The 27,083-nt window shown below is 40.3% G+C and overlaps 1 protein-coding gene across 4 annotated transcripts in view; it reads right to left on the bottom strand.

The window, feature by feature from the left end:
* LYPD6B (LY6/PLAUR domain containing 6B) overlaps nucleotides 1-27,083 on the bottom strand; it is a 181,868-nt gene that overhangs the window by 62,860 nt on the left and 91,925 nt on the right. For 2 of the 4 annotated variants that reach the window (XM_038002147.2, XM_073020265.1), the window contains exon 3: nucleotides 23,334-23,404. The exons of the other annotated variants lie outside the window; for them this stretch is intronic. The gene's annotated coding sequence lies outside the window, so the exon portion shown is untranslated. The remainder of the gene's footprint in view (nucleotides 1-23,333; nucleotides 23,405-27,083) is intronic. 4 annotated transcript variants of the gene reach the window in all.

The following is a 27,083-nucleotide window of genomic DNA, read 5'->3' as shown; positions in this document are numbered from 1 at the left end:
TCATTATAATTCAATTTCCATACTGAATGACACTCCCACTAGTGCTAAGACGGTTGACAATCACAATGACAATGACTGGATGAGACGAAAAAAGGACAAAATAAAGGAAACTCTTTGATTCCTAGAAAATCTTTATCCCTTTCGAAGAAAAAGCATGAATATGCCTCCCACTGTTCTTAATGCCCAGCCCCTTCATTAAGGATGCCCCATATCCGTAACTTCCAGTTCGTAGGAACCCAGAAGTTGATTTGTGAGCTACACTCCCACTTGTCCAATTCCATAGCCATTGACTAAAGCCTGTGGTGCCTGACACTCACTTTTGGTTTTGTGTGTTGGCTTCATGAAAATGAACAGGAAAGAGCCCCTTTCTGGGGTAACCAGGACCCCGGGTAACAGAACTCTGCTTTAGTTACATACATACCCCATGATCTAGCACAGGGCCTTGCATATGACATGCACTCATAAATATTTGATCAATAAAAGATATATAGAACAGGTGAATAATACAGCCCCTGCCTTTAAGGAGCTTGCATTTGGGGACCGGGGAGAATGCGATAAGCATAAAAGTGAGTAACAGTGACCTATACCATAATATTCTAAGTATCATAAAAGAAATATAAATGAAATTATGTAGGGAGCACAAAAAAGAAAGCTTTTCAAAAGAAAGGAGTCTTATGAAGGAGGTAGAACTTAAAATAGATCTTGAAGGAGAAACAATATATTGGTGAGCAAATGTCAGAGAGTGAAGGAAAAGAGTTAAATACAGAACCAAAAGCATCTGCAAAAGGCACAGAATGGTGAGTAGTGGAAGGCAAGGCCAGAAAGTGAGGCCAGCATCTGGAATACCACAGTAAGGAATTTGAAATTGAGTCTGCAGGAGACAGGAGCCACGGAAGGCTTTGGAGCAGAGGTGTGATGTAGCCACATCTGCATTTTCAGATGACCATTTACACAGCATCGCAGAAACCAAGCTGGGATGTGCATCAGAATCACCTGGAGAGTTTCCAAATTGCTTAATATATACAGAAAAGTACAAATAACAATACAACACTTCTCCATTCTCCAACAGCTTGCTAACAAGACACCAAGAACCAAGCTAACTTGTTCTATAGAATCCCTGAGGAGTTTGGCACCTAAGGACATCCATTGGCAAGAAGGCAGGAGTGAATCTTAGGTTGAAAACAAGGTGATTTTTAAAAAGTAGACAGAACAACTTAGACCTCCAGAGCATCTCCTGAGCCCTATATGGCACGGCACTGATCCTATAGAAGACTAGAGCTTCCTCCTTTTGAAAAATTTAACTAGAGGGTTCTCTGGACTTGAAAGCATCAGGCAAAATGAAGCAGTGGATAAAGTATGGCACGGAGAACTGGGAGATTCAGCCACAGTCTGAACACTGAAGCACCCCGCACCTATACAGCTGCAGAAACACAAGCCTTCTCCCTGTGTCCTCCTTCCCACCTGGCCTCTCTCCTCCAGGAGACTGGAGAATTCTTCTCTGGAGAAACTTCAGGGTCCCAGAGGATACCATACATACCTACCATACAGCACCTACAGGAGAGCCCCACCTATTCATACTGAACTTTCAGCTTAAAGACAGCCCAGGATCACCAGACATTGGAGGCAAACCTCCCACATGAAAAAGTGGGCCCAAAAATAACAAATAATACATGGACCTCAGAGACAATAAGGCATATGAAAACTATGTATTTTTTTCTCAAAAGATAAAAATGTCATCTGGTTATTGTTTTATAGATGTAATATTTCTTTATAAAAGGAATAATGAGAATAGGGTAGGACTCTTAGAAGTAAAAAGAAGTTAGAAATTTTTTAAAAATCAGTAGAAGGGTTAAAGATGATGTCAAAGAAATCTTTCAGAAAGTAGAAACATTTGTGAAGGGAAATGATAAAGGCACAGATCAGTACACGAGCCAAACGAGTTCTAGAAACAATCAAAGGGAAGAAAAACGTAAGCTAAGAAATAATCAAACAAATATATATTTTTAATTTTCTACTACTAAAATACATGAGTCTCCAGTTTGAAAGGGCTCAGAGAAGGCCCAGCAAAATGAATGAAAAAAATACATGTACATTATTGTGAAATTTCAGAACCAGAGAAAATCTTAAAAGTTTCTGGAGAAGGGGAAAAAATTACAAATAAATGATCACAAACCAAAATGACATCAGACTTTTCCATAGCCACATATATAGAAAAGCATGGAAAGTAACTACAAAATCTTAAAACAAACAAACAAACAGCAAACTATTTCACTCTTTGTTCAGCCCTTAAACTTGAGAGATAATTTTTCTGATACAGAATTAAAGATACTTTTAGATATGCAAAGGGTCAAGAATTTGACCTCCTATTAAAAGATGCCTAGGAAGAAATCAGGGGGTGTGCACCAGCAAAACAAAAGAGTAAGCAAATAAAGAGGATGATGGATTCAGAAAACAAGAATATTGTAACAAAGAACCACCACAAAGGGAAATAGCAATACAACAGCTCCACACCAAGCATACAGAGCAACCCATCCACATTAACGCAAGAGGACTCAGGGTTCCAAGCTGCTTGTAGCAATGATGTTTACATATAGTCAGTCAATAATATTCTAGGTAAAGTGAGAAGATATACAAGAAAGGGAGTAGGTGATCACAGTACATGTTGGGTAAGCAGTGACAAACTGCAGAATTATAATGTCAATTGTTACCACTAATTTAACTAGAGACTTTTGATATAACAAAAGGTCATACATAACATCTAAAACTGGTAAGACAAGAAAGAGTGGTATATGCATGTTATTTAGAAATGCAGAGGTCAATACCAAAAGAAACAGCTACAACAATAAAGGAAGGTGGTCTCTACAGAGCAGGACTAAAGGATGTGGATCACAAGGCTTCCATTATATGCCCTCTAGAGGTTGTATGGAGATAAAGAAAGGGGAAGGATTGATTCATGGATACTTTCTGAGGGTAGATGATATGAAGGAAAGTTGAAGATGTTCTTCTACAATTAGAAGTAGGGGAGGTTGGTTATACATAGGGAATGAATCAGGGGGTTAGGGAGGGTGAGAAAAGAATTTAATCAAGGAACCCATATTATGGTGCATGTGATACATTCTTGTTCCTTGTGCAGAAGTCTTCCCTGGCTGCTTGGAATATGAATTCCTCAAAGGCAGGTACTTCCTTTGTACCTTCTACAGGAATTTGCATTCAGTAGTTATTTTAAAATTGTAAGTTGAATGTTTGAAAAATCAACTAAGATTAATAGGGCCAGCAATTACTATGCAGACAGGACATAGGGGTGTGTGTGTGTGTGTGTGTGTGTGTGTGTGTGTGTGTGTGTGTGTGTAGGATTTGAGTACAGGAGGAGACTAATTTATGTAATTTATGCTCAATAAACTATGAATGAAAGAAAAATAGAATATAAAAATCACACACAAAATTAACTCTTGGAAATCTTTCTAGAGAGCTTAGTTTCTTGGTTTGGGCTTTGTTTTTTACCTATAAATGAAGAAAATAACATGTGAAGACACATAATTCAAGTTCCTTCTATTAGGCTGGAGCAAAAGTAATTGCAATTTTGCCATTACTTTTAATGGTGAAAACTGCAATTACTTTTTCATCAACTTCATAGACCTCTGGTCATTCTTGTGTGACTCCAAATGCCTGGAATGTTCTTCCTACCCCCACCCCTTGTCAACGTATCCTTCAGGTTTGAGTTTAGCTTCTTTCTTAAAGGTCTTTCCACGCCCTCTTCTGCTTTGGTTAGTTCCCTGGGTACTCTCCCTCATATACAGCACTCACCACCTCTTCACAGCACTTAGCATCATTTCCAATTACATATTTGATTTGGTGTTGCAACTACTGTTTGCTCAATAAGACTGCAGGTTGTAGAAGTCTGTAACACACATGTTCATCCACTGTCCCATAATCCTACTCTTTTCAGGTCAGCCAAGGGCTCTTGTCACACCTGTGAGCCATTGCATCCAGGCTTCCTCAGCACTGCTCTAAATAAGAGGAGGCAAACTGGCAATCTAGAGGGTACAATGGCCCAGAGAGGTGTTTAGTTTGGCTAACACAGTTTTTTAAATGGAAATATTCACACTAAAGTCTATATTTCTAACCTCTATTGAAATAACAAAAGGGCTGGCCATTTCTGCTTTACATGATAACACCACATGTCTGGAACTAGAGTGAGAAAAGAGGCCAAAAATGTATAAGCCTGGACATCCCTCTAAGGAGATGGTTCAGAGCTACAATGAATTTGCAAAAGGTCCATGACCCAAAAAGAGATTAAGAGCCTTGAAACAGCCCCTCTTCCTTCCCCAACATTTTATCATCTTCTAAGTGTTTTGCCCTCTGCTCGCCCCACATCTGTAGTTTGGCAAAGATCCGAATTTCACTCCTTTAATCTCTTTTCAGTCACTGCCTCCAGCCCTTAATGACTTTTATGACTCTTTCCTAAAAGCCTCCAATTTGTCCAAATCCAACTGTGAAGTCCTGCATTTCTTTTCCCTGGAAAGATGTAACACAGTTTAGAATTACTAAGCAAGGGTTCACCTAAAAGCTTTTAGAAGAAATATCCAAGATTTGACATGTTAAATCAATTTTCACATGCAGCTGCTCAATTCAGAAAGGAAAATGCAGGGCACTCCAGAGAACGGGAGGCACTGGGATATTGCGTAGAGATATTTCCTTTGCCTGATTGTGTACTGAACTGACGGGCAAATGGGTCAAGAGAGATTTGCTCCATTAGCCATCCTGAATATCCTGAAAACAGAAGAATGGAAACTACCCATAGCTCAGAACACATGACTACCATCATTTCTGACTATACACACACACAACTCAAAACACCCTACACACACACACACACACACACACACACACACACACACAGGCCCACGTGCATAAATTTGCAATCAGCCAATCAGCCAGACCTGCCCTACTCAATCTTGAAGCTTCTTGTAGTCACAGCAAAGCATCACTCAAGGCTGGGCACGGTGGCTCATGCCTGTAAACCCAGCACTTTGGGAGGCCAAGATGAGTGGATCACCTGTGGTTAGGAGTTTGAGACCAGCCTGGCCAACATGGTGAAATCCTGTCTGTACTAAAAATACAAAAATTAGCCAGGCGTGGTGGCGCTCGTCTGTAATCCCAGCTACTCCGGAGGCTGTAGGGGGAGAATCACTTGAACCTGGAAGGTGGAGGCTGCAGTGAAATAAGACTATGCCACTGCACTCTAGCCTGGGTGACAGAGCGAGACCCTGTCTCCAAACAAAAACAAAAACAAAACAAAACAAAACAAAACCACACACACAAACAAACAAACAAACCCTCAAACAAAGCATCACACAGTGTGATCTGACTGGAGGTAGTCACAATACATAAATAAATTCCTATCAGATGAGAATTCATTTAAATTCCTCTCAAAGCTTTTCAAGAGGCAGAAAAACCTGTTCTTCAGCAATACCCTCCCCTGGATTAATGACTTGGGTTACCCTGTTTATCACAAATTAAGGTAACTTAGTAGTTGGATTGATAATAGCTCTTCCTCCTCAAATTGCTTCACCATGGGGTTTCTGCTTCATTTTTTGTTTTGTTTTTGTTTTCTTTTGAACATGTAGAGTCTGGGGCCGCACATCTACCCCCGAACCTCCTGGAAGCAGAGTAGGCATCAGGGCCTTGGGCAAAGCAAGGCTCAAAGAGAATCTGAGTCAACGCTCTGGGAACCGCTGAGAAGCTGGGGTTCTGCTTCTCTGCCCTGGAGTCTCAGACCGTGTGGGAGGAGCCCTTCATCTGACCATCCCCAGCAATCCCACTGGAGGGATGAGGCCTCAGGAGAGTGCCTGTATTTGTGATACAATTCTAGAACTTTCCATGTGTGCACCTCCAGTTTCTTGTGCCCTACCTGACAGTGTTGTGAAGAAATAAAAAATAAAAATAATTTATAGAAGATTCTACAGTGTTTGAAATATGTTCCAGCAGGTAAGCACAAGGGTCTTCTAATTCCACAGCTACCAGCCCTAAAGTCTCCAATGCCTATTGTTCGTTACTATCAGAATTTTCCTGGAGTTGCTTTTCCTTCACACATCCTTGGGGTTGTTAATATTTGGAGTCTCTGGGGAGTGGTCTCTAACAGCCATAATTCAGCCAAGACTGTCTAAACTGAGAGGGTCTTTAAGATCTAGGGGTTCTCTTTACTGGGCCTTCCAAATGACCCCTAACCTGATTATAATACTTATCTACAAAAATGCCTCCAAAGGCTCCCACTGCTCCTCAGACAAATGCAAACTCCTTTCACATAGCCTGCTGTGGCCCGGCCCTGCTGCCTACCTCCCATCTTGCCACTGCCATTCTCCCTCATTCACACGGCCTTCTTTCTGAGGTTCATATTTGCCACGCTCCATCCTTCTGCAGAGCCTCTGGATACAGCATCCCGCCCCTCCCCTATGGTGCCCCTTCCTCCCTTTCACTTGCTCGTAACTCTTAGTCTTTCTTTCTATCTCAGTGTATGCACCACTCAGCCTGGAGAACCTGGCCTCTCTCACCAAGATTAACTCCACCTAATAAAGGTTCACAGCACAGTCCATTCCTCATTCTCCCATGAGCATGCCAAATCATTGCAATCTTGCATGTGCTTGTATAATGACATGATTAATATCTGTCCCTTGCATTGGATATTAAGCTCTGCGAGGATAGGACCGTGTCTGTTTTTGTTCACTCATATCATCATTGGTACAGAAGAGTTTTAATGAATATCAGATGGACATGCAGATGGAGGCATGAATATGCCATCTCAGCAGAACTGTCTTCTTCCCTGCCCTAGTTTGCATACCTTATCCTCTCCAGTTTTCACCTCTGGCCATATGTTTCCTCTGCCCAGAAGTTCCTTTCCCCCAACTGTCACCTGTTTTCTTTCAGAGGTCTGCCTCCCCTACTATGAGGAACAAACCTTGTGCACCTTCCTGGATTCCTTAAAGCATTGCCTTTATTTCTATTTCTTTTGATTGGCACCTTCACTTTCACTGGGTCACCACTCTGTTTTGCATTGACCAGAATGCCACACCACGGAGCTTCCTGAGAAGTCTCTGGGGGTGGAGGATGCCAACTTCAAGTGAAGTAGCATTAGCAGCTCATGGGACAAAATTTTGCTGATGTTAAAAGGGAGAAGAGAGGGAGACTGGCAGATACATCCACCCCTCTTTCTCTCTTCTATGGGCTGTTTCAACATGTGGCCCCTCCTTGTGATCCTCCTGCATTAGGTGCAGAAGAGACAGATGTGGTTCTTCAGGCTTGCCGGAAGGCATCAGTCAGCACAATAAAGTATCCCAGTGTGTTCACTGTATCTTCCCCTGTATCACTTCTCTTTTCCCTCACTCTCGCCGCTGGGCTGTGTCTTCCGAATAAATTGTTAGTATCTTAATCTTTTTCTCAGACTCTGCTCTCTTGAGCATCCAGGCAGATATCCTGTGATACCCCAGGTCCCCTCAAGAGCACAACTGCATTTATCGTCCAAGCACACAATCCAGTAGTTTGAGAAGGGTTTCTCTCTAAATATCCTGTGAAAGGATGAGGCTATTGGAAACTTGGCCTGGACTAACAGAAGGAAACTCATAATGCCTCTGCTTGAATCTGCTCTAGTCAGAACCCACCATCAGTAGCACTGATTTTAATTCTGAGAAGTCTAATTTAAAACTGTGTTTCTCAACATTTTCAAATGATGGACCGCTTAAAGAATCTGATGGAGGCTATGAACCCCTCTTCCCAGAAAAAATGCATATATGCATCTGTTCACTGTCAGTTTAGGGGGTTCTCAGGACCTCTGAAACCCCATTCGTAGATTTCGTATTAGGAAACACAATCAATGGGCAGTGACAGGTAGAGCAGTTGACACCAGGTTTTATAGGGAACAGCGGAAAGAACAAATTCAATACAAATCAGGGGTGGAAGAGGTGCAAGTTTGTGTATTTGAAGGCATGTCAAGTGGAAAAGCCATTAAATGTTTGTTCCTATAGTATCTCCTCTTCTGGGGGTGACTTCTCTAATTTCCACAGAAAGGTTTTGCTGTCCTAGCCTCATGAGTATGCTGTAATTCTTACTTATAAAATACTACTAGTTTTGGCCGGGCACTGTGCTCACGCTTGTAATCCCAGCACTTTGGGAAGTCAAGGCAGGTGGATCACTTGACCCAGGGGTTCAAAACCAATGTGGCCAACATGGTGAAATCTCATCTCTACTAAAAATACAAAAATTAGCCAGGTGTGGCGGTAGGTGCCTGTAATCCCAGCTACTTGGGAGGCTAAGGCAGGAGAATCCCAGCTACTTGAGAGGCTAAGGCAGGAGCTCAGGAGTTCAAAACCAGTGGGGGCAACACGGTGAAACCTTGTCTCTACTAAAAATAAAAAAAATAGCCAGGTGTGGTGGTGGGTGCCTGTAATCCTAGCTACTTGGGAGGCTAAGGCAGGAGGTGGAAAGCGCAGTGAGCTAAGATCACGCCACTGCACTCCAGCCTGGGTGACGGGGGAGGCTCTGTCTTAAAAAAAAAAAAAAAACCCAAAAAACAAAACACACACACACACACACACACACACACACAAAAACAAAAACGAAAAAATAAAACAAAACAAAGAAAACCTAGTCTTTCATCTAAAGGGCCAGATAGAGGTTCCACTTTGGACAGAAATGTCAAAAAAGACAGTGCCCAAAGACCTCACCCCCATTCTAGTTTTCTTTCTTCTTCATAAAAGTCATTCTGAGCTTGTGCGCCATACAGAAACTGGCAGGAGGCTGGCTTCAGGCCATAGTTTGCCATCCTCTGCATTAAGCTGAAGCCACTAATGAACCAGTCCATCTCCCCCATCATACTACAAGCTCCTCTGAGGCAGAAGTCATCATTTATTTTGCCCTGGGGCCCCAGTTCTAACATAGTGATGAGTACACAGTCGAAGGTTAATATATGTATGTTAGATGAAAGAATCCGCCACAAAGACCTCCCTTATCATGCAGTTTGAACTGATCTCATCTCATCTCTCAGGACCTGCTGACCACACTTACCCAATTATGTGGAGTGCAGTGGCTGTCCACTGACTTGAGAGGCTTAACAAAAAAACCAGAGAATCCTTTCTTTGCCAATTTTCAGGTTGTTTTTTCAGTTTCTGATGTGAAAAGCATAAAATAACCACTCACTACTTATTTCCATAGCTAGCCTTTTAAAAGTAATATTCGAAGTGGGGATGATGCCAAGAAATCTGTTAAATATTCGTGTGCAGCTGTTCACATCTTAGCATTTAATTAGTTATAATTGCAATTTAAAAACAATTAAACTCTGTGGGAGTTATTTACTGCATCTCGTGGTGATTCTGTCCTTATGCTCCTCAGAGGAGACAACTGGAAGGAGAGATCTGCTGAGATTGATAAGACAAGTTATTGTCACCCATAGTTAATTTCCCTTGTCATTGTTTTAGGGTGATGGAGGTGTGACGATTTTTTTGTTGTTGTTGTTGTTTTGCATCACATGTTACAATTTTAGAACACAAATTTCTGAACTTTTCAAATGGTATAGTCAAAACATGGTGTAGATCTGTAGTTTTCTCTCACATCCTCAGCATAGCAAGACCAAGAAGAACCACCATTTCTCACCAAAGGTCCCTGCCCAGATCATAAACTCATTGTCTTAAAGTTGGAACTAAAATTTACATACAATGACCCAAGAAGCTGAGATGGAAAAACAAAGGGGAATTCGAGTGTGCTAATGGTCTCATCTCGTACAAATAGAAACTACCAATTAAATTAAACTTTCCTGGGAAATAAGTGGATTTATACATCTTTTTAAAAGTGTAGTCCATACATGTAATATCATAGATGGGATCATGTGGGAAATAATGGACAAAAGGAAAAGATCTAAGGAAATCTGAATAAATATGGACGTTAACTAATAATAACATATCATTATTGTCTCATTAATTGTGAAAAATGTACCATACTGATGTAAGATGTGAATAATAGCAGAAACTGAGTGTGGAGTATATGTGAACTCTTCGTACTATCTTTTCAACTTCTCCATACATCTATAACTGTTCTAAAGTTAAAAGTTTATTAATTTCTAAAACTAAGGGTATTCCCTAAAGAATACAATTAAGATATGTAGGTTGTAATCAGATGAAGGAGGAAAAAGTAGGTTTAAAAAAATATTTAGTTCAAGAGGGCAGGAAACCAGGTGTAGTGGCATGCCCTTGTAGTCCCAGCTGCTCGGGGGGCTAAGAAGGGAGGATCACTTGAGACCAGGAGTTCAAGGCCAGCCTGGGCAAAATAGTGAGACCCTGTCTCTAAAATTAAAACATTTATTTTAAAAAAGACAGGAAATAAGAAAAAGTTGTCTATGGGGGGAGAGGTTGATAAGCATTATATACAACACACACAAAAGAAAGTGGCAAAAGCAAGGTTTGTATTTTAAGGATGCAGTATCTCCTGTCCTGTTCCCCTACTTTAATATTTGGCTGGCACTCTCCAATTCCCTTCTCATTCAAAACTTCTTTCACTCGTATCCCAGACCCCTTATCAGTGATCTGCGATTCAATCAACCAATGAACAAATATTCACTGAGCCCCTGGTGCTGGTGTAAGATCCTCAGTAAATGCTACATGACCCCATTCCTGGAAAAAAGCAAGGCAGCTGCCCCATGGGTCTTCCTCAGGGGCACCTCCCAAGCCCGGTGCAGTGCTCAATACACATTGGTCCAGATTGTCTCCCCGGCCTGGGTCTGCACCCTGGCTGCGTGATGAAATCACCTGGGGAACTTTTAATAAACGCCAACGCCAATGCCCAGAGCCACGCCAAACAAGATTCCAATTTAACTCGTCTTAAGTGAAGTTAGCCAGAACACCAGTATTTTTTAAAAGCTGAGCAGAAGTTTTTAATATGCAGCAGGGTTTCTTATACAGGAATCCATAAGGTAAGTGATAGCAGACTAAGTCTCGATGTTATCAGTTAACAATATAACAGTACAGGTGTGAGAGTTCTAAATTAGTACTATCGTCTTTCCAGCAGCTACCAACTCACTGTGCAGACAAGACTGGAGTTACGCAGTTGCAAACCAGGGAGCACCAAAGACTGCCAGCAAGCCACCAGAAGCTGGAAAGAGGAGAAGAAAGATTTCTCTACAGATCTTAGAGGAAGCATGGCCTTGCTGACACCTTGATTTCAGACTTCTAACACCCAGGACTATGAGACAATAAATTTCTGTTGTTCTGAACCATCCAGATTGTATTACTTTGTTACAGCTTACCTAGGAAATTAAAATTAATACAGTTTCCAATTAGGTACAGGGGGTAAAAGAAGAATAAGATAAAACTTCATAATCCAATAGAAGGTTGGAATTTTTTTAATAGTAAAAGGAAAAAAAGAAAGAAAGATTTCATATAACAAATACAAAATAACATGGCAGAAATAAATTCAATGTATCAGTAATTCAGAAACTAGGGACACATTACATTCACTTGGAATGCAAAACGTTGAATGGCTTTACAAATCTGATTCATTGCTATGTAATTCCTAGTGACATTTCCAGAATAACAGAACAAAATGATAGAAAATATATAAAAAATAGAGAAGATGAAAAGACACACCAAACAACTTTAAAAAAAAAAAAAAAAAAAAGCTGAGATGGTAATACTGATATCAGAGGCAAAAGGCAACAATTCATAGTGACAATGCACCAAGAAGATGTCCCTAAACAACACAGCCTACAAAAATTTAGAGGAAAAACTGACAACTCTGAGGAGAAATGGAAAATCCCACAGTGGAAAGTCAGTAGGGCTACAGATGATGTGAACATGACCAGCAAGATGATTCTAAAAATACGCTGAAAATTTTACTCCCTGTGAACAGAATTCACGTTCTTTTCTCTTTTTTTAAGTACCTGGAGTATTCATAAAATGAACCATGTACAGGTTTCCAAGAAGTCCCAATACATTTCAAAGAATCCGGGTTACTACAGACAACACTCCTTGACCAAAATACAATATTTTTTATCACTGAATTCAACTTAACTTTGACAGAAATGCGAATTAAACTAAAATGAAATTGGATTTTTCAATTACATTGCAAATACAAAAGAACAGTAACATCCTGTGTTGGCAAGGATAGGAGAAAATGGGGTGCTTGGCCATGGCAGAGTGTATATGGACAGTATTTGGCAGTATCTGTCAAAATTTAAAATATACATTTCCCCCTTTGTTTCCAATCCATTTCCAGGAATTTTTCTTACAGATACACTTAACAAATGTATGAGGATTGTCATCACAATATTGATTGTTATAACAAAAGATATAAAAACCTTAATGTCTATCAAAGTGGGAATGACTTAATTGCAGTTTTCTCTTATAGTTAAATATTAATAAGAATTAGGCAGCTCCATGCTCACTAATTGGAAGAGCTCCAAGACCTGCAAGGTGCAAAGCAACATATATAGTCACAATCTTAGTGTTTACAAGGAGAGGAGTATTTACATTACATAACCAAGAACCTGCTAACATTAGGTGCTTCTGAAAAGAAGTACAGGGAGACAGGATAGACCTACTTTCACTAAATACCTTTTTGTAGTATTTGCATTTTTACCATGTTTATGAATTACTATTTAAATAATAAATAGGCAGAAGTCTCTAGTCATTTTATTTATTCATTTAAAATGAAACATCTAAATAAAATGAAGTCTCTGGTGATAAGCCTAATAAACTTATTGCAGATATTCCAAATTCCTTTGCACAGTCCTTTTAAATTCACTTATTGATGAACTGTCAGGGCTAACTTGTCTTTGCAATGAAACCAGCAAACACGTTCAACAAGGCTTTCAAGGAGGTCATTACCTGATTGGTACATGCAAACGTACTCAGTAAAAACTGCAGGGCAAGAACAGTGCAGACAAATGGAAGACTTCCCTAGCAAAGCAATGTGATGAATGCTGGCTACCTCCCTGATTTCTCTCCCAGCTGTACCCCATGTGGATGCACCAAGTACAATTGTGGCCCTGCCTCAGGACCTTTGCATGCATCGTTCCTACTTCCTGGAATGCTCTGCCCCGGACAGTCACATGGCTTACTCCCTGGATTCACTCAGCTCTCTGCCCAAATGTCACTTAGTCACAAAAGCCTGCCCTGACCAGTTTATCTAAAAAAAATTCTACCCTGTCGATCTCTATTTCTTTACCTGGTTTTAGTGCTTTTTTCATCACTAAGCACTACTTGATGATTTTTGTTGGCCTCTCACATTAGAAGGTAAGCTCCATGAGGACAGGGACTTTTTTACTGTTATCTGTCAGTACCTATAGCACCTAGTAGGCACCATATAAATATGTGCCTCTATCATAAAATTTGCAGATGGGAAATCTAAACATTGTTTTCTTTATGTTTTGGCCAAACCCCTTCTAAAGTGTTTGTTTATTTTTGCAAACTGCAGCTTCCTCTCTCCTTTTATGCCTAACTAATGATCAAAGATAGGACAAATGGAAAAAAGTTTTCTCTGGAGAAAGAAAATTCAAGGATGGAGAGGAAGAATTTACACCATGATGCTGGATTTTGTGGAAATTCACTAGGCATTTATTTCCTTGGTCACCCAATCATAAAAGTGAAGGAAAAAACCTTCTTTCAGCCAGTGTGGGGAATACAACAATGCTACAAAAGTACTGGCATTCTAAATGCAACGATGAGCTTAAAGAAATTATTTGAATCTAAGAGTGTGGGAGGGACATTGGTTCTCATGGTCCAGCAGGTGTGAGTCAGATCTAGCTAACTCCCCGAGGATCAAGGATTCAGCTGCCATGCCCTGAACAGACACCCCCGATTCCTACAAGTTCAACTCTCTAGGAGACTTCTCCCATTTACCTTCTCTGGACCTCACTTAGTGCTAACCTATGTGAGGGAATCACTGGGACAGAAGGAAGCCTCCTCGCCCTGCCACTTCCCAGCAGCCCTGCCCTGAAGGAACTCCCCACACTTTGGTTCTTTAAGGGAGCCCCACATCATGCAAAGCACTGAGCCACAAGCTCGCTCATTGCCTTGGTGTCACCAGCACTGACCGGGAAAAGATGGTGGTAGGTGTAGGCTACAAGCCAAACACTCAGGGTCCCCAGCCCTTTCCCACCACAGCCTGTCACCCAGGAAATAGAGAACAAATCTTTCCAATCCCTCCCACACGCACAAGGTCCTCTGGAAGCAGGTTATATACATTTGTGAATTTATACACAGCCTGGTGTCAGGCCAATAAACTACTTCTGGAATTCAGTTCCAGTAAAGAAAAAAATAAATAAATAAAACCCACCCCCATGCAACAATGAAAAAGGAAGGAAGCAAGAAATTTTAAAAAGAGGTGAGTCTTCTATTCTTCCTACCTACGGGCTTTTCCAGTCTCTAGGAAGTTCTTCTTATAGTCTAACCTAATTTCTTTTTGAACCAATGTAAGACTTATATGTCTCCAATTTTCATGGGAAATGGAGAGGAGCTCACAACTATGATCCGGATTACCTATCTTCAAATACTTCAGGGCCTCTCTCCGCCTTCTGTTCTCTAAGATAAACAAGTTCTCTTCTTTAAGTCTGTAATAAAAATCCGATTTATTTCATGGCCCCCTTGATCTTGAAACACTGCAAATTTGAATAAGAGATTTTTTTTAAAGTAGTTATGTTGCTGCAAGTTCTGCTCCTGTAATACTTAAACTTCCCCCATTATGATACCTCTTTGCTTGTTATATTTTAAACAGTGCAGGGAATGCGAAAAGATTTGCCTTGCTAGCATCTGTCACTGCCGACCCTGGGTTGCCTCTGAAGTGTATGCTTACAGCATTTACCTAAAATTATTAAGTGCTCTGGTGACATTATTACAAGAGGGGGCAGGAAGAGTGTCAACCTAATGAAGCGGCAGATTCTATCTGATGGTTTCCATCTGAAAATGGGCACAGGCCAGGCTGTGTGCTAATTAAGCCACCAAGGGCCCTTCACCCTTGGACAACAGTAGCCTTTGACTACACCTGAGAGGAAAATGAGCTGCCCCCTTTCTAGTGCTAATAAGCTTAGTGGAGAACGGGTTATGTTTCATGGGAAGAGCTATGCTGTCCCCTTCCAGGGCAAGCATCCAAAGCATAGGGGCTCCAGGAGGCAATAAACCATTCCTTCCCAAGTTGGAACTTGAACTACCTTGCTGGAGGGCTGACACTGTGGCCTTGAGTTCAGGACTGCCAGCACTTCACGGTGCTACATGTCATAGCGTTTCCATGTATCCTTATTGAATAAATGAATTAATGAGTTATTAAGATTTACATTTGGTTCTGAACTTCCTAGTAAACAGCAAGAGGAATATACCAGTTCACGTAGTTTTCATGTGCATAAGACAGAAGAGAACATTACTTTAGAAAATATAACACTGCCAAAATTGTTTTGGAGAATGTTGAACACACGCTTCTGTGTGTTCTTAAAGTCCTCTGCTGATGGTCATGTGCAATGGCTCACACCTGTGTAATACCAGCAATTCGGGAGGCCAAGATAGGAGGATTGCTTGAGGCCAGGAGTTCAGGAGTTCAACACTAGCCTAGGTAATATAGCAAGGCTCCATCTCCACAAAAAAATTGAAAATGAGCTGAGTGTGATACACATACCTGTAGTCTTAGCCACTTGGGAGCCTGAGGTGACAGGATCGCTTGAGCCCAGGAGTTCAATGATACCGTGAGCTATAATCATACCACTACCCTCCAGCCTGGGTGACAGAGCAAGACCCTGTGTCTACTTAAAAAAAGAAAACCTCCTCTGCTGAAAACCCTTGCAAAAGGTCAGTGCTCTTATTCTTTATTTGCTAATGGAAAGATCTGTTGGTCACACATGGATTTTCCCATCCACATCTGCACCTGCTTATACAGCAAAAATAAAAGTCAGTAGCTTCTTCTCTACATCTTTAATAGCCAACATGAATATACTATGGAGTCACACTCATTCAAACTGTTGGGCCTGGAACAAGAAATCACATGGAGTACTATTCAGCAATAAATTGTTTCTCATCAAGTGGTCAGATTCTACCTGCTAACAATGTGCAACTAATTCTAGACTTCCTTTCCCTCTCTAGGTTCATATTTATCAATGACAAGAGTCTGAATCCATATATTCAAACAGGAGTTCAGAGAGTAGAAAAGAGAACATAATTTGTGTTTTTTAAAAAAGTAATTTCAATGAATAATGTCATCACACAAACTCTTTCAACTCAGCAGGAAAGAAGCCACAGGACATTCTAGCTTCTAAGCAGGATAAATAGAAACTTGGAGGAAGCAATTAGCCTTCTGAATTTTGGAATTTAATGATACTTTATAAAGAGTGAAAAGATTAACTCCTAATGTTAGCCGGGTTGACGTGAAAACAGATAATTTTACATGGTATTAGAGGTAATGGTATTGGCACATCATACCAAATTGCCCCAGAAAGATTGTATTAAAATTTAAAATATGTATTCCTTTGACCCAGCAAGTTTACTTCCAGTAATCTATTATAATGAAATAATAGATTATTTCTTTGTAAGTTACAAAGATATATGTATAGGGATTTATTTATAGTACAGATGTGTTGTTTATGAAAGAAAAAATGAAAAAATCTAAATGTCTACTAACGAAAATTTGATTAAATAAGCCCTGGCATATTTAAAGAACTATAATGATTGTTTCACTCTTGTATGCACAAATATTTATTGAGCATCTGTTATGCCGAGCGTGGTTCGAAGCACGAGTTATATCACATAAAATATACAAAAATCTCTGTCCTTGTTGAATTTATATTCCAGACAAAAGTTTTTGAATAAAATTTTAATTGGTAAATTTTGAAATACCTACATGTTTTTGAAATAGAGACATACATATATTTCAGAGATACATATTTTCTTAAACATAGATAAGCCAGATGTGCCCTTAAATGAACCCTCTGCAATCTCTCTGAAGCCCCTGTGGGTCCCTTACTTGCAAATGGGAAACCACTGGAGTATCTTAAAAATAAAATAATAGCAGCCTGAGCTTTGGAACACACTTAAATGGATTCACTCATGGCTTTGATATACACACTAACTGCATGATCTTAACAATTTAATTAACCTCACTCATCCAGTTCCCCCTCTTTGACTCACAGGATTACTATAAGAGTTCAAAGAAAAAAAAATACCTAAAATCCTTTACACAATGCCTAGAAAACAGCAGATGCTCAATAAATATCTGCTGCCTTCACTCTCTCCTTAGACTGCCTTGGCATTCAAAACACAACTTCTCACTGCCTTTCTTTACTAAGTTATTATCCAACTTAAAAGGAAATGCATCCATCCAAAACATTTAAATGAAGAATTATTGTTGCTGGATCAAAGGATTTTTAATTTTCCTCTCTGTCCTCTTTCTCTATCTTGGCCCATATATACACAGCAAAAATCAATCAATCTTCTTTCCTTCAGCAACCACATCTTTGTACTCCTTAGCACTGTTCCCTCTTCACAGAATAAGCTGCCTAAAAACATTTTTTAACTAGGCCAATATTCATTAGCTTACTTCCACCAGTATTCACATTTTTTTCACAAAATAATTATTTTCTCACAAAGCTTATAAGTCAGCAAGGACAAACGCCTCTGCGGAATTTGGAGGAACCATACCCTTCTAAACTAACGGCAGCACCCTCACAATTTGTTTTCTATTGGATGTTTTTCCTTAATTCACACACTTCACTTAATGCTTCAGCACAGAAAAATCTTTCAGCAGAATATCTATTAGATACTCGCAATCATGAAAATAAAATCCAGTGGCATACAATAAGATGGCTTGTGACCCACTGCCATCTGCGAGTGAGACGTTGTACCAGTAAATCTGCTAAGAAGCTAATGAAGACTCGGAATCTCTGGATGCTAGAGTTGGCCTCTGGCTGTCAGGTTCTACCAAAAGCCACGGTAATTCTTTCATTTAGTCCAGGGCACTGGTAGCTTATGAAATATTGAAAATAATGTTTCCTGTGAAACTCACTGTTTCATCAGATAAATACTTTCAGGCACTTGGCACCAAGGGGATAAAAATGCAACTTCCGAAGTAATGCTCTGTTAGGCTTATATGCATATGAAACTGTGAAACTAATATATTTTTCTTTTTGCTTTGCTTGCCAGAATGTTCTGAATAAGATACAAATCTTAATAACTCATTCATTCTTCTACGTAGTCAATAAACATACACGGAGCCGCTATTACATGTCAGCCACCATGCAAACTGCTGGTAATTTTAAGCTCAAGGACACAGTGTCAGCCTGCCAGAAAGCCATGAAAAGATATGAATTAGCAGGTAGCGATGACTATGATTAGACATTCATGGGATACTCTGGGAACACAAAGAAAGGGTACAACTCCCAGCCTGGGGTGGGGAGGGATGGCAGGGAGAATCAAGGAAAATATCCCCTTAATGTAACATAAGATATCAGCTCTGGTTCTTAGTAAATTATCTCTCATTTGATTTATGAGGTTTCTTAATTCTTTCTTTAAAAATGTTTTAAGCCTCTAGAAATAGTTTGGAAAAAAACCGCATTTTTTTTTTTTTTTTTTTTTGAGACAGGGTCTTACTTTGTTATCCAGGCTGGAGTGCAGTGGCACAATATTGGGTCACAGTTGCCTCCACCTCCTGGGTTCAAGCGATTCTCCTGTCTCAGCCTCCTGAGTAGCTGGGATTACAGGCACCTGCCACCACCCCCAGCTAATTTTTGTATTTTTAGTAGAGATGGGGTTTCACCATATTGGCCAGGCTGGTCTTGAACTCCTGACCTCAGGTGATCCACCCACCTTGGCCTTCCAAAGTGCTGGGATTACAAGCGTGAGTTACTGTGCCCAGCCAAAAATACCCATTTCTTTATTCATACATACACATATTTAAATATGCACACAAAGCTCATTAAACAATAGCCTTTTAACCTAAAGGAATTCTCAAAACTTACAAAAAAAATAGTTTACAATTGACATTACAAAGGGACCCTGGGAAAATCAGACACAACCACAAGTAAATTTTTTTTTTTTTTTTTTTTTTTTTTGAGACAGAGTCTTGCTCTGTCACCCAGGCTGGAGAGCAATGACGCAATCTTGGTTCACTACAACCTTCGTCTCCCGGGTTCAAGTGATTCTCCTGCCTCAGCCTCCCAAGTAGCTAGGATTACAGGCGTGCATCACCACACCCGACTAATTTTTGTATTTTTAGTAGAGATGGGGTTTCACCACGTTGGCCAGGCTGGTCTTGAACTCCTGACCTCAAGTGATCCACCTGCCTCAGCCTCCCAAAGTGCTGGGATTCCAGGCATAAGCCACTACACCCGGCACTACAAGTAATCTTCAAAGATGGTTCCTGTAAATATTTCCCATGATTCTAAAATAACTTTGGTTTTTAAATATTATTTTATGAATATAGTATGTTCTTAACCTTGCATGCCTCGCTACTCTTTATTCCAGCACACCAATTCCAAAGATCTTGATCAAGTAGCCCTGGGCTGGTAGACAGTGATTGACAACCCAGATTTGACTACGTGGTCTCAGGATGGATCTTGGCTTGCTTCCAAATATGGCTAATGCAAAGCTCTTGCATTCCACTGCCTCCTCTTATACCAACTTTTCCCTCTGCCACATCATATACTGTGAGAGAATGGGGTTGTTGGCATAGCTTCAAGTTATATCATTGATTCAAATCTATCCTAAGCAAACCTACTTTTATTTCAGATGAATATTCTCTAGTGATCTGAATTGCAGGGGCAGTAAAACAACTCTACATTTATGTAAGCATTCCCATCCCCCAAGGAATAGTTTTCCAGGTGTACAGATACCTTAGAAGCGATAAAGAGTTTAGTAGGCTAGAGTCTTTTTTGTGGCTTTCTAAAGAATCAGAATTCCATGTAATTGAAATATAATGAATTTGGTGCTTAACAACAACAACAACTGCCTTAATAAAGTACAATCTAGGCATAATTCTCATTTAATAGCAGCCACCTCATAAAACTACGGTTAAAATGAGAATAGCCAACTTGTAAATCAGAAGCAGCCAAGGTAGTAAGATGTGACTGCAGAGAAGAGCGTAGGGAGAAGCTGACTCCATACCATTAAGCCTTCTGTCCGGTCCTTCTCCAGCTCAAGTACACAGGGCTCGCTCTCTCTCCTTTCTTCAGGTCTCTGCTCAATGTTCCCTTCTCGGAACCACACTTCATAAAATAATACCTAAAGCATTCCCCAGCCCCCTTCCCTGCTGGCGTGCTTTGCTTACTCTTCCTTCCTTCTTCCTTCCCTTCCTTCCTTCATTTATTTGTTTATGCAGAGCACGTGCCACCACTAGAAACATATTGCTTGCTGGTCTTTCCTCTCCCCTCAATATAACATATCCCCAGAGAACAGGAACCATGGTTTGTTCACTACTGTATCTACAGCATCTAGCACCAAGTAGGCATTCAATACATATTTGCTACATGGATTTTCTTTATTTCACTCTTTTAGCTCACACACATTCTCTCTGTGCATCTCCATACTGACACCGAAGCACACTGAATGAAGGTAGAAAGAACATTCTCTAACCTTCTCTTCTCCCTGATTCTAGCAAAGGAAAGGACTCTACAAAAAGTCAAAGCCAACTGAAGCAAGTGCCCCAAGAAGTTCTGCTAATCTTGCAGTAATACATCTAGGATTATACCTTACAGACTGACATGTGAATGTATTTTGACTTAGTGGTTCTGATACTCTTGAAATATGCCCAACTCTGCCTGGTTCCCAAAACTATTCTCTAAGATATTCCCAAAGGGAGGAGAAATCAATAGCAATGCCTAGTTATGATCTTGAAGTGAAGCAGATTTACGCTGGCTACCCTACACCCTTTCCAGCACCTAAAGTCAAAGGACAGGGAGGAAGGAAAGGTACTAAGACCCACTAATTATCAATGAAACTATACTAATGAATATAGTGTTTTATTGATAACCACTGGGTCTTAGTACCTTTCCTGGATCTTAGTACCTCATTAAACTGACCACAGAGCCTTAGTACCTTTCCTGGGTCTTAGTACCTCATTAAACCGATCACATAGCCCCAGTTTCCCAAGATTACTTTGCAGATTAGAATTGCACTAGCCAAAGACATTCAATTTCCTGAATATGAGTCTGTGGGCCCTTTAAATCTTAAGTCTGGCTAAAGAGGAAGCAACCCAGAGGTACACAGAAATGAGAGGCTGTGGGCCACATAATTCACTGGAGATCTAGAACCTAGTAAAAACAAAACTCTGAAATATGATTAAATAAGCACTACAGTTCTCGATCCATAATTGTTCTTGGTCTGTTGCTACAATGAAATGCACCATAGAAAAACATTTTAAAATAAGTAAATAAATAATAGCATCAGTTTCCAGAAGCTGAGGGCTTTGGACAGACTTTGAGACATTCTAAGTCTCAGTATTCTGTGTTGGTGCTTGCTACCAAAGTGTTCTAATAAATTGCCTGCCAAGCAGCAATGAAGCAGAGCCCTAGCAATTCATTCAACAAGCTACCAAGAGTGGAAGGCTAATTTAATGGGGCAGGGCCAAGCACAGTTAACAAACTGCACATCTGTAAAATGGAAATAGGTTGTCCCCAGTCTTTAGCAGTAAGACTCCTTGCTAAGTAGCTCTAAAAAGGCTTCAAAGCCTTTCTCCTTCTCGGTGTGTAGCTGCCAATGAGTTCATTTCACTTCCATCTGCGGAAAAGGAGAGGGAGCCAGAATGTGGGGCTTTGGCCCCACACCCACTAGAGTTGCCAGGTTGAGAAATCGAGCTGCATCTAACCCCTTCCCAGGAGAAAGGACCTACGCAATCATGTTCCACTTGTCAGTAACCTATGTGCCTTTCTATGTCCCTTTACTTTTGCCCAAACCGAAACCAAATCATGGTACATGAAAGGTGAGTCCATTTCCACATGAACCCTTTGTAAATCTGTCCCAGGCTCCCTGGGTTCCATCTAGAATGCTGCTTCTGTTTGCTGCACACAGGCAATCTGGCATGGCCCTGGAAAATTTACATTTTCAAAACCTCAAAAAAATAAACTTCATTCTAGGCACGGCTCTTCTTTAAGCATGCAGGGAAATAAATTCTGTCTGCCCTATTTCATTTGATTCTATGCAACCAGCCCTGACTTGCCTATGATTGTTTCTTTTAAAAAAGGGAGCACGACAGTATAAAAAAGGACCCAGGATGCATGGCTTTGCTCAGCTCCATACTGGGTTAACTTCGGCATGCCTCTTCCCCTCTCCCAGTCTCAGTTTCTCCATAAATAAAGCACAAATGACAAGACTAAAATGATCACCTGAGAGTGCTGTCTAAGATTCTGTGGTTCTGTGGATTTTTCTGAGGTGTTTCTCTCTTTGAAAGAAGTATTTTCATCATCAATTCTTTCTAGCCTCTCATTCTGTTTTAGCTCCCAAAGACTTTGCTGGTCAGACGTCCTTCGCTTTATGTTAGGAAATTTTCACTGTGACTCTTCAGGTCAGTCACACAAGAGACTGACTTAAGATCCAGGAAGGGATCTGACAACTTTCTCATCCTTTGATCATTAAACTTAGGGAGCAGAGAAGTGGTGCTGACCAACCATACAGGCCCACATATATATTTCTTTTGGGATTCTGAAGATGGGCCCTTTCTAACTCTGGGCTTACAAATAAATTATTGTGCAGAAGGCTTGCAGCTCTAAAGTAATTAGTGGCCTATATCACCTTCCCAAGACAATTCTCTCTTTCCTCTTTCCCTCTTCTTTTTCTTTCTCATATTTGCTCATTCTCTCTCTCTTTCTTTCCTTTCTTTCCTTCCCTCTTTCTTATCCTTTGTCTTTTTACTCAGTCCTGCCAGTACAACTAAGGAGGTTATTTAGATCTATTGGCGATCCATAGGAAAATAAAATAATCAAAAAATTGCAGCTTATCTTCAGTGAACAGAACCACAAGATTAGGACTCAAAGCCATCTGAAGCACTTTCATGTTGGCAACATTAAGAAACCTATAACATAAAAGCATACAAGATGAAATGAATCCACAATCGCAAATTAAGATCAGCAGCTACCTTTACGTCAAAACATTCTGAGACACAGCTTTGTGTCAAAAGTTCTTTCATAAAAAGTCAATATGATTAGGGGAAGATACTGAAACCACATTATTTAACCAATGAACAAGCAGTGTAATCCCTGAGATTAATGAAACTCCGGATCACAAATGTTTAATATATTTTTGCTAAGCATGAGTAGGTCATGTGGTGAGGATTTATAGTTAAATAAAAATATCTTCTCTACATCCACTTGTGAACATAATACTCACAACATCCATGTGATTAACAAGAGCAGCCTAGTCCAGGAGGGTTGCCAACAGCAGGCAGAAGTGTGGCATATCTAAACAAATGAACATGAAAAGGTATCATTATGACTGATATTGTAGACATTTGGGATAAAGGGATTTTAAGTAAGTAGGGGGTTTTAGGCTGGGGACACATTGTAAAGAGGTCCTAAGGCTCAATAACCTTTCCTAACCACAAACCAGGCACAAGAAAGACCCAGATTTTGTATTTTTGTACACTTGTCCTTGAGTAGAAATATTTGGCAGGACACAGATGGAGTGGATACACATTTTTAGTGTCTGCAGGAATTAGGAAGGGGAATGCAGTCAATACTCCTTTCCTCAGTCACAGAAAATCACTTAATCTAGCTCTGTTGTAAGTTAGTGGGACAAGGCCTGATACCCTCTGTAATACGCAGAATCTTTTGGTTTTGAACATGCATCTTCAACTTTACCACCAGGTATAAAACAGAACTTGTCAGGTACCTAAGATAAATAACCAGCTTCTGCCCCTCCTGGATTAATTACTCCATGGATGTGTGCCTAAATAAAGACTCATTATGATATGGCTATAGGACCCAAGCCAAACCACTCTGTCCAAATTAAACTAGTGACTTCTCTTCTCCTCCCCTTCAAAAGGCATTTAAAGAATTTTTTTCCCCTAGAATAATAAAAATGTCATACATCTGGAAATTTGCCATTTTGAGAGCAAAGGCTGGAGGACAGATCAGTTGATTGGCACAAACTGTCCTCAGCAACAGCCTCATGGGGGAACAAATCTTCCCTCTGTGTCCTGACCAATCCAAGGCTCGGAAAACCAGACTTAAGAGTTGGAGGGAGAAAAGCTGCCATTTGGAGTTGTGGTCCAGTTGGCCTCTCAGGGGCCTACAGGAAAGAGGGGGGTGTACCCACTTAATTGGAGCACAAAGCCTGCAGTACCCAGGCTCCTGGACCAAAGTTGAGGACCTGGGATGAAGAGGAAGCAGAAGTCCAGGCACTGTGTGAATACCTCCTCTTTCTTCCTTCCCAGACACCACGGCCCTGTGTCTGGGAAGGAAGGTCCCAGGCTGACCTCCATGCAACAGCCAATACTTATAGAGTTTCTATCTTGCACCAGGCATTGAATTAGAAATGAACAATACAAAGATGAGTTATACAGGCTCTCTGGTCTGCCTACAAAGCCCCATCAAGAAGTCTGCATAAAGTCCACCATAAGTCTCACCTATGTCATCATAGCACCAGCAGCTGGGGATGCTGCATACACCATAGGAAAAGCATTATAACTCTAAACAGCACTTAGAACTCCTTACCACTTCCTCCAAGGAGATACCCTTGGCTATTACACAACTGAGGCTGCATCCTGTTGACTTAAAGATTATCTCCAGCTATAAACCAGGAGGAGGAAACCCACAACGCTTATTAGTCACTTATACTTCAGCAGGAAGGAGTTCACTGCATCCGTCCCAAAGATGAGATTTTTCAGATAGAGAGTTTGAGGAGGGGTTCCCTAAAGAAGTATGGGTTGGGACACATATGCAGAGGGTAGCCCAGGCCTGGCACTTGTCCAAAGTGTTTTGGGCCACACTCTCAAGAAACATCCTGCTTCCTATATTTTGTACATTCCCAAGTTTGTTGAAATCATTTATACCCTAAGCAACTTTACCCGCTAGAGCTCTTACATTTATTTGCTTTCTTATTAGCATCTTAAAAGTCTATAGGAGATGACTTTTTCAAGAACTGTCCTAAACATATGGATTTTGGTCATTCTTACCTTGCATATCCCTGGCAGATAACCAGCAGAGGACCTTTTTGTGTTTAAAGGATGTGCCATATATGCTGAGTTTTAGAAAGCATGCAATCGACCCCCCAAATCTCACATGCCCTTTGCTATTCACCCACTCAGCATTACATTTCAAGCAACCACGGATTACTCATCATTTTTCATCAGAAAAGAGATGAGGTTCCCCAGGCAAAGTCTCCTTTTCTCTCATTTGTGAAGTTAGGGCATATGGCCTACATAATTCTCATCAGATATTCTTATGGTTACAACCAAGGGGATCAGAACACTAGGCAAGATAAAAAATAGAGCAATCTCTCAAAAGCAAAGAAAAGGCAGGTGATATGTTCTTTACTGGTATTTCTTGTGCACCTGAGCAATGAACAGATACATAACCTTCTACAACACATCCTGTTGCTATTTTGTTGATACAAAGGCTCTGTAATTTCCCTAAGAAATTTTGACTTGTTTTGTTATTTTTTGAGAGATAAAATTTAGGAAACGTTCACATTCAAAGGCCCTGTTACCACTATTCATTGTGAACTGCTTAGTGCCTTACACATTTCTTTCAATAGTCTCTATCCAGGTGAGATAAAAACACTAAAGACTGCCTTGATTAACACCAAATAAAACCCAGTTCTATCTCCACCTTCCATCCTTGTGAGACTCTCTCATCTAATTACAGTAACTGCTCAACAATAATGTGGAAAAGATGCAGTGCCAATGATTAGAACTAGGGCAAGAAAGTAGTTTTCATAAAGTATCCCTAAAGCCCATGATTTAGATCTATAATTTGAACCAAATAATCTGCTCTACTAATTAAAGACTGGCCTGTCAGGAGATTTAAAATGCTATTTGATGGAACATCCCTAAATGCCATATCCAGGTCTCTGTCAAACCATCTAGAAAATGCAATTCAATTCCAGTAAAGTTTATTCCATGATAGATATGACTAGGTACAAAAAGAAATATTAGACTCAAGCTTGATTTTCAAGAAGCAAATGATGGCAACATCATATCCAAGAAGAAAAAAAACAAAAAGATTTTAGAAGCAATAGGTTATATTTTTCCTTTTAAGAAATCATATAAGTGATATATGTTAGCTGAAAACATATCTTTTAAAGGAGCTGAATACCCAAATATGGGGTCCACTTTGTTTCTTTAAAAAAAAAAATCATCATTTACCTATGCAGTACTATATTTTGAAGACATACCTCTGGCCAATGACCTCAAGGTGATCAGTCCAACAAAGAAGATCATTAGGTAGAATGTGAAATGGTGCTGGGTATTAGGGCACCATTGTACCCCCCAAACCAAGAGTAGAGTACTTCCAGGTCTTATTTGACACTTAGGCCCAAGTTAGCTATAACTGAAAGGAGACGAGGAACTGGGGGTATTCTATAAGAAATCCATTTTTCTGCATCTAGCACATATTCTGCAAGGTCTTCCTGATACAATATAACGGGATCCTGGGTAATTATAACAATCTTATAATACATTTATGACCATCAAAAAATTAAAGACAAAGTCCCAAGAAAGTACATAGATATACACATACATACATACACACATACAAGGAAGAGGGGAGGAAAGGAAGGAAATATCAAATCAAAATAGTAAGTGGCAAGCATACACCAAGTCAGGGTTGCCCTGGGAGCAGGTGCTGCTAAGACCTCTGGAACCAGAGACTGAGCAATGGGACCCTTGCATGGTGGGGCAGCTGAACCTGAGACTTGGGCAATAAGTCAAGCTCCTTAAAGGTTACGAACGCAGTCCCAGATCAGTCCTGATCCCAAGTTCCAGGACACAAGAAATTTAAATCTTCTCTGGAGGAAAGTTCTCAGTTTGAGCCGTCAATATTACTAAATTTTACCAAATATAAGCTCACACAAATAATTTCTCAAAACACAAGAAAAGAAAACAATGAAAATGAGAGTTGGCATAAATGACAAACAACA

This window comes from Chlorocebus sabaeus, chromosome 10 (genome assembly GCF_047675955.1).
Source record: "Chlorocebus sabaeus isolate Y175 chromosome 10, mChlSab1.0.hap1, whole genome shotgun sequence".
Taxonomy (NCBI): Eukaryota; Metazoa; Chordata; class Mammalia; order Primates; family Cercopithecidae; genus Chlorocebus; species Chlorocebus sabaeus.
The sequence above is the reverse complement of the archived record's forward strand: the minus strand, read 5'-3'. Positions and strand labels throughout refer to the sequence as shown.